At 34.9% G+C, this 9,092-nt stretch overlaps 1 long non-coding RNA gene across 1 annotated transcript; it reads left to right on the top strand.

Annotated features, from left to right (window-relative positions):
- Window positions 1-1,301: 1,301 nt before the first annotated feature.
- LOC124887282 lies at window positions 1,302-3,366 on the top strand. Its single transcript, XR_007044675.1, has 2 exons — window positions 1,302-1,568; window positions 2,845-3,366. It is a non-coding gene; the product is annotated as an uncharacterized LOC124887282 (long non-coding RNA).
- Window positions 3,367-9,092: the final 5,726 nt, after the last annotated feature.

Below are 9,092 nucleotides of genomic sequence, written 5' to 3'. Positions count from 1 at the left end.
GAGTTCCCTTGTCCAACACCAAGAGAGATATTATGACGAACAACTTCACAGTAGAGGCTAGGATTTAGCTGAACATCATATGCAGTCAAGTATCACAATGCACCCCTATAACCATTGTCATAGATTTGCATGCTCAGATTATGGCTTAAATCCTATCTGGAATCCCTCTTAATGTGGGAGAGATTATTCTTTCAGTGTGGTGGTATTTTCAAAATCATGGAAGTAGGCATCTTTTTTCCCTTCCCTAATTATTGAGCTTTGCAAGAGGGAAAAAGTGTAGGAGTATGTTGTATATACATGGGTGCACCCAGGTCCCCATCTTTTCCTACTCAAATTCATGGGTGAGGGTTCCCCGGATCATAGCAAGAAAAGAAACACGGACTCTGGCAGATTAGCCCAATAGGACATGGATTCTTGTATACTTTCATCAGCTTATCCCCTCGATGATATCCCAGGTCATATGAGGTAGGTTAAGGTTGTAGTGTCTTGAATGCCTCAAGGACTAGGAGTACCATCTACCACTCGCCACTCATATGTAACTCAGTAGGATTATGACATATACTGTGATGAGCAGAAGTAGCAAGGAGCCACTATTGTTGGATTGGAGAGATCCTACTTAGCCTTAGCAAGAGGACACAGGGGCCTCAAGTAGTAATATGTGAAGATGGTAAAGAGAGAGAACAGAGGACATAAGTTTTTTAAGAATATGTGAAAAGGGTAAAGGGCATCTTTAAGTTGTTCAAACACAATGATAGACCACCTTCATCAAGGATGGACAGTGAGGATGAGGTCCCCGCTGATTGGTCTACCGATGATGCTAATGGTGATGGTGCAGAGTTAGTAGGAGAGAGCATCTCTGGAGAACCTCTTACTTTATTGCACATGCAGTGAGGACACTGCATTCTTTTTTAGTTCAAGGTGCCCCTAAATTTGTATTTTTATGATTTTGTGTTGATGGATATTTCATTTTATGTTGTTATGCTGGGATGACACCTTTGATATTATTTTGTTTTAGGATACTAAATTTTTGGGAACTATGATGGTGCACATGTTGTATGGATTATCATCTGGTTTTAGTTTTAGTTTTTCTTCTTACTATAGTTCTATTTTGATTTTGATGATACCTGACTAGCTTTTTCCTATGATAGATTGATTGACGACATTCTTAAGGGTAAAAGGTCATGATTGGATTTTGAGACATAGATGTAGGAGAATTTTGAGTACACGTAGCATTGTTTATTTTGGATCACATTTGACACCATTGACGAAGTCTTAGTAGCCATTTGGGTGGTTTGCCCATTTTGAGCAAAAATGTAAGGCTAAGGCTTTGGTTATTACCATAGTTTAGAAAATTGTGTGTGGTGCTAATTTTAATGAACAAACTCCTCCATCAAAAATTATTCAAAACAAAATCAAGGGCAAGAACGTGAGCAATTTTGAAACAAAAGTTTTTCTCTTTTTGTGGCTTCATAAATTTTTTACTTGCAAATATAAATAGATACTCCAAAATTGTCTCTAGCAGGATGGACATTTGAGCTCCCTTGATGAGTTTTTGCATGCCTTGTGTGGTGAGCGCTATGCATTTATTTCTTGTATACTTGTATTATTTAGAACTTGTCCTGTTAGTCTTTAAAAGCTAATTTTTATTGTATTAGTTGGAGAAATGATCTTAGGACATCTTTGTGATTTTTGTAGCCACTTTATGCTAAAAAGCCTACGTAAGTATGAATGTAATCCCTAGTTACCCACTGTTATCCTTTGGACCTTTCTTTGACAATTACACTATAAGTCGTGAACCATCCTTTTTATTGATCTTTTGACCCATGCCCATTTTGAACTTTAAAATTCATCTTGATGCTAAAAGCCTAAGTTAGGGTGGTAAAGATTTATAGAAGTAAGTTTGGGACCACAAAGTTATAAGTGAAATACCTAATGTGCATTAGCATTGTAAGAAAATAAATAGTAAAAAAGAGGATCCAACAAAGGAATGAATTGCACGAAAGTGGAAAGAAAATGAAATAAAGAAAATGAGTGAACAAAGGAAGCAAAAATTAGGCATGATCAAAGAGATAAAACAAAGAAGAGTGGCCCATAGTCAAATAGGTGAATTTAATAGGGTGACGTGAATGTTCAAGGAAGGGTGTAGCCATTTTGTTACCAAATGATATCCAACCCTAACCAGAACCTATGTTACAAGCTTAGAAAGACCTTTGAGATCTCCAACCATTTACTTTCTGTGTAGTGGCGACGAAAAATAGGGGAAAGCTTATGGTATGATACTTATTGCGTAGAGATTTCTTTTGCGAGGGAGAGATTTTTTACACTTAAAATTCCTTATTGCATATTTGGTAGTTTGGTGTATAGAATTCTCTTTCTTGTGAGGTTGGCATGTGAACAAGTTGAGGTGGGTGATTGTGTCACCTCCCGAACAATAAGGCAAATGAAGTATAGCTTAGTTGTAGTAAAAAAAAAACAATTCTATAGTATTAGTTCTTGTTGCTTAGTTGCTCTTTAATGTCTTATGGATCCTTAGATATTGCAATTTTATAATAAGGGGTGTAGTGAAACTAGCCTACCACATATGCAATGAGGTACCTGTGATGATCACTAAAGTTGAGGTCATTATGATCTTTAAGGCATAAAGTGTGGGCACAGACGATTCTGTCTCATAGTAAGAGGTAGTGGTACTTGAGGATAAGTAATAGCTTTAATTTGAGGGTATTGATGAGTGGTGATTTTACCACTCATTTCCACTCAATATTCATGCACATTACATTGTTTTGAATGAATATACGAGATATAATTATGATTAATTGCACTAATATCAACTCTTTGCAAGCATAGAGTTGAGGGGATAGAACGATGTGGATTGGACCTTAAAATGATCAAAAAGGGAGCAAGATAGTGTAGCTGAACAACTGGAGCAAAAACTGGCCTCAGTTACAATGGTTGATGTCTGATATCCACGGTCATGATAGCCAAAGCCGCGCGATTGTGGTTTAGCAGAAAATGGCATCCCAAGGGCAAAACTTGAAATGAACATGGTTGATCCCAAATCTTTTGCAAAAAGACTCAAACTCTAAGTCATTAATTATATTTCATCTTCCCTTATTTGTTTTGGTTTAGCTCTTGAGTTCATAGCCTCCATATTTTTAGAAGAAAATATTGTAAAAAATTTTGGTAAAGAATACATTGGAGACCTTCTAAGTTGAGGAATAGCTCACTTCCATTGAAGATTTGTGTGGGTCCAAAGTTTGAAGTAACATTAAGTTAATCTTCAACAAGTCATTTCAATAGAGTTTGTTGGTATATCTATGATTATTTATCTTATGTGTAGCTAGATCTCCTTCTTGGGGTTTTGTTAAATAGGGGTTAAAAAGTACGTGGGTTGTTATTGTTAGCCTCTATTTGGTAGTTCATACTTGTGGCTTTTATCATTTTTATTCTAACTTGGTTGGAATTTTTGGGTGAACTTTAGGAATTCACATAATCCTTGAAGGAGGGACGTGGAGACCAAAGCAATGATAGACAATTATGTGTGTACTTTGCTAAATTTTCACTATCTTAGAAATAAGGGCGATTGTGAACTTAATTATAACCTAGGTATTATCCTAGAAATAGGGATGTGTAAATTGAGATTTCATTACAAAATACTAAGCACGCCCTTTAGGCATTCGGAAGAATCAATGGGTGAAAGGTTGGTATTTTATTGAAAGACTACCATCAAAATCTTTAACAAAACCTACCCATATTTGATGTACTAAACTGATGTTGGTTACTAACACCTACATGCCATTCCCTTAGTAAAACATAATCCCAAGATTTGTTCATAATTGTAAAAACTCTAAGTATTCATAGCCTCGAATTTATCTGGAAAAACCCAAAAAGAAACCTTCGTGTAAGATACCTACCTCCCTCATTTTATCTTTTTGTACCAATGGTTTAAATTTAGCTAGTATCTATTATTTTATATAAATTTTATTATCAGTCACATTGTTCCTCGTGGATTTGACCCCAACTACAAAGTTAGGTAAATATATTGACGATGACTGCCTTGCACTTATATTGACGTGTAAGTTGAGTGTTATAAATCTTTTTCTCTGTAGAAGACATAGCAAATTGGATCATAACTAGTTAACCAACTACGGGATGAACAAATGCCAGCATAGGAGAAAGTTCAACGCTGAGAGCCGCAGTTATAGGCTACACCACTTACTCAATAGAACTCTAATCACTAGACTATACAGCATCAGACGACACACCACCAATAATACCCAATAGCTGAATCAAAGCATCTTTTAGAAATGATGAAGCAACAAAAACTAGTGAAGCCTTTGCTGGGTCTTGCCACACCGCTGGCTGTAGAAGAGGAATCTCTGGCTAAAGTGTAGGAATAGGGTTTGGGGAAGGTGGCTTATACTGGTCCTTAGCTGGGGAAACATCACTTGTCTGTCCTTGACCTCTAGGTCATCCACAAAGAGTAATAGGATCCCCGGGTTCGGTCTTGGGACCCTCATCTCATATGGAGGTAGCATGTCTCATCGCCATCTGTAAAAAAGTAAATTCAAGGGAATATTCGACAAATAAACTCTGAATCTCAACATAATATAAGTGAAAGAAGTGAAGAACTCCAATGAATGTCCCATATCCTCTTGAAATAGGAAACGGATGTCAGTATTTTGTTCTGCATGACTCTATTAGACACTTGCTCTGATACTAATAAACCGGTGAAACCTAGGCTCTGATACCAATTTGCCATGACTCGATTTACAAGTCATGATGGCATCTACTATAACCCGCTATTAGGTAAGCCAATACCTAAACCTAGAGCTAACAAAATGGGTTAATTAGCTAAGAAATGCACAAGTTGGCCAAACTAAATGAACAAAAGATATAAATAGACAATGTTCTAATATAACAGGATAATCAAGTACGGATACCAATCCCATGAACAAGTATAATTAGTACGGGAGCATCTAAGTATAATACTAATAGGAATACAACCCAAGAATCTTAATTAGTCAATACTTCTATCTAAAATGCAAAAGACTGAATGAAAGATAGAACGAAACGAGCGACTCAAAACTCCCAGAGATCACCCTAGCTACGGATTGTCAACATGGCATGAACAAAACCCAACGGTAGTAGCTAATACTTAAATATGCACCAAAAAGGGTACACAAGGGTAGTATGAGTACCAAAACAATTGGTACGCAATAGGCATCATTGATCAGCTGAGCTAAGTTATGATATGAAGATGATATAGTGCAAGATAAACATAGATAAGGTAGGGTACAAAATCAAACATGAATCACCTCTGTCCTCATTCTATATAATAAGTAATAAAAACAAAAGAAATTATATAGCCTAATGCATCATCACATGCCAATATCATCTTGCATATGAAATAAATGATTCAAAATCATAAAGAAAGACAAGCCTAATTAGAAGCAACACAAGTAAAAAGTTGGCACCCATACACCAACTAGTACAAAAAGTAAAGAAACCCATCACGGCTACCACTTGAGAGTTCATCCAATGGGATAATAACAACATATTAACTAATAACATAACCCAACCTCACTGTCGTTAAACCATAATCCATATTTATCATTAATAGAACATCTTACCAAACATCTAATAGATTTCAACATTGACCACAGTTCCATATTTTGTATTATTACCATCATTATCCGAGTATTTATCCATAATTGCTTACTAATGTAATTTAGCTATACACGGGTTATTAACTAGTCAATTAAATCACTAGACATCAAGTTATATAGTCATATGATAGACCAAAATTCCCCACAAATCTTATTATAATAGCCAACATATCTTAATTAACCCTTATTTGATACAAGCATTACTCAATGAATCCTTATTTTACAACTAGTTCCTACTTATTAACAAGTCTTGATTCATCACTTAACCATATACCAATTACAACTCTCTAATTATAATTACCCCTTAACTACACCACTTTATAAGTTTCTAACACTAGTGAGCTATAACCAGAACCCTAAAGACCATATCATACCCTCTTTACACCCACAAATATGTATGCATAAAAGCATACACACACAAACACACACACACACACACTCACACACACACATATATATATATTTATCATACATAGGGCTAGCCAGACTCGAATAGGTAGACATGTGCATAGGCACATCAATAATCATCTTTAAGCCTTATCGGACATTACTATATCATCACCATAACCTCCAGCCTTGCCAAGTATTATCATATCATCAATATGTCCTCTGAACTTACTGAGAATCATCGTACCATAAATTATTATCTGGCCTTTTTAAGCATCATAATGTTATCAATGTATCCTCTTTTGGTGCTGGGTATTATCATTAAATCATTGTATTAATAATAAGGGACAAACCCCACAAAGGCTAAATAAATGACATCCACCACAGGGCTAATGTAAATAAAAAACCACAAAGGGGATAAAGTAAAGTGGAAGCCCCACGAGGGATAAAATAAAGGAGAAGTAAGGAGAATCATAACATAATATATCATCATTTATCATCAAGGACAATTTATCCATAAATATATGAATATATATATATAGCATGAATAATACAATGTATTATCGTGTTCAAAATGATTAATAGCATAACTTCTTAGTTAGAGAATAAATATACCATCTAGAGCCCTTAGTATCATGACTCACAATATTAGCAATAAGAGGGCTTTCTAGCATAATTACTAGAGAAAAGCATAAAATGAGTAACATCATAGACTAAGCTAAAAATAGTTGTCTATTCAATGGTCCACATAATAACATAGATATAGTCTTAATTAATAGCATAAGCCATAGCTACTCATAGCATTAACACTAATTTAGTCAACAACCATATATAAAACTTCTAGTATTATCATCATAATTCATCTATCAAGATTAGTGAACATGCCCCAAAGGGCATTCTCTAAGCATTCAACAAGTGTCTAAGGTCTTCAGTGGAGCTACATAAGTCAAAGCTTATAGTGGGTAAAGATCGCACTACTAATTCCCTAAAACACATTTCAAGTCAAACTTCTATTCGAGAATTGGATAAGGTATCTAAATCAAGTCTTAGATATCTAACAAGTCACAATAGTCCTAAGATCAAGGTCCTTCAAAAGCACTACTCTTAAATTATCCATGGCAACGAAGGTAATTACACAAATATAATCAACTAGGGTCAAATTATCCTTAACATGAGTGACAAGGTTACTCGAATCTAACCTAGGCAACTAGAAACTTCTCATCCTATCCATGAGACTATAAGTCCAATTAACCAAGGTTCTAACCTACAAGTCATGTATCCAAAACTATGAGTTTAAAGGACCTAAATAATTCAACTAATCAAAGTTTTAACATATATCAAACAAGCACCTAGAACCCTTCCCAATCTAACAAGATACAATTAAGGAATCATAACACTCAAGAAACAAGTAACAACCATGCTTATTTGGGCTAAAATCCTGCCCTCAAACTAATTGGGGTTTGGTCAAATAATTATGATATTAAAGCTTGAAAATTAAGGATTTTTATTTCAAATCCGTTTTTAATCAAGAAAATTTATGTTAATCAATCTTCCAACTCACATGCAAGACTCAATTTCAAGTCAACACATTATTCAAGAGTTTCTAGGTCTCAAAAGGAAGTGAAAATAGGCAAATATGTGACTAAGAGGACTATTTATAGCCTCTTAAGGATTGGAGATGCCATGCTCTCCCTCAATTATATTGCAATCATAGGTGGTCACGATCAATATGGTATATATTTTTGACTTTTGGAACTCATTCAGACTTTGATTTTTTCAAATAAACTACGTAACCCCATTAAATTTAACATTACAGAAGCATGGGTGAAGTCAGAAATTCCATCCATAGTCATTTAGATAATTTAAGGGCCCCACACACATCATTTACTTTCTTAACTTTTAAACCAATAGGTCAAAATGGGCTTGGGTTCAATGGGACCGAAACCAAAGGTCTACCTAGCCTAAAATCTATATTCCAATGGGGTGGGATAGTCAAAATTTGCATTTGAGATCATTTTACTGAAGTTTTCACTCGGTGGACATTTGGAACCAGCAAAAACCTCTAAACAAGGAAAAGACTCTAAAAACCAAATGAATTGCCATGTAATCAAGCTATCACTTCTAGTAATTCATAAATAACTTAAGGAAGATATAAAAATTCTCTAATGTTGAAATAAATTAGAAAAATAGAGAATGACCTAAAGGGTCATTACAAAAAAATCCTAATGTCGGTTGGAGTCTTGGGTCTAGGCCACCTCTTAACAACCATGGCTTTCTCTTGATCCACCTTGATCCCCTCACTAGAAAAAACATGCCTAAGAAAGTTAAAACACTTACCCAACATTTATACATGGTAAATTTTGCACATAACTTTTGGTCCTTAATAGTTTTCAATAAAATTCAGAGGTTATTTACATAATCCCCCTCTCTTTTATAGTACACCAAGATGTCATCAAGTTGTCCAGTGCATTAGACAACCCAAATGACATAACCAAAAACTCATAAAGGCTATACCAGGATCAAAAAGTAATCTTGGAAATATTAACCACATTAATTTTCCGCTCCTGATAGCCAAAACAGAGGTCAATCTTAGGCAAACACCTATCCCCCTAAAGTTGGTTAAGAACATAATCAATCCTAGGAAGAGGGTATTTATTCTTCACTATAACCTTGTTCAACTAATAATAGTTTAAGCACATCTAAAGAGACACATCTTTATTTTGTAAGAAAAGTATAGAACCCCATGATGTAATACTAGGAAGAATAAAACACTCATCTCGAAGATCCTTTACTTACTCCTTCAGTTTTTTTTATTTCAAATAGATCAATTCTATAAGGAGGAATGAAAATATGATGGGTATGTAGTAGAAAATCAATCCCACAATTTGTTATCCTATCAATAGTAATTCCTGAAATATCATTAGGAAATACCTTAACAAATTCATTAACCACAGGGAAAAAGTGTAAGGAAGGGCTTTAAGAATTAGAATCTTTAACCCAAACTAGATGATACAGTCACTCCTTGGAAATCAACTTCAA

This window comes from Capsicum annuum, chromosome 9, assembly GCF_002878395.1.
Source record: "Capsicum annuum cultivar UCD-10X-F1 chromosome 9, UCD10Xv1.1, whole genome shotgun sequence".
In the NCBI taxonomy this organism is placed as follows: Eukaryota; Viridiplantae; Streptophyta; class Magnoliopsida; order Solanales; family Solanaceae; genus Capsicum; species Capsicum annuum.
The sequence above is the reverse complement of the archived record's forward strand: the minus strand, read 5'-3'. Positions and strand labels throughout refer to the sequence as shown.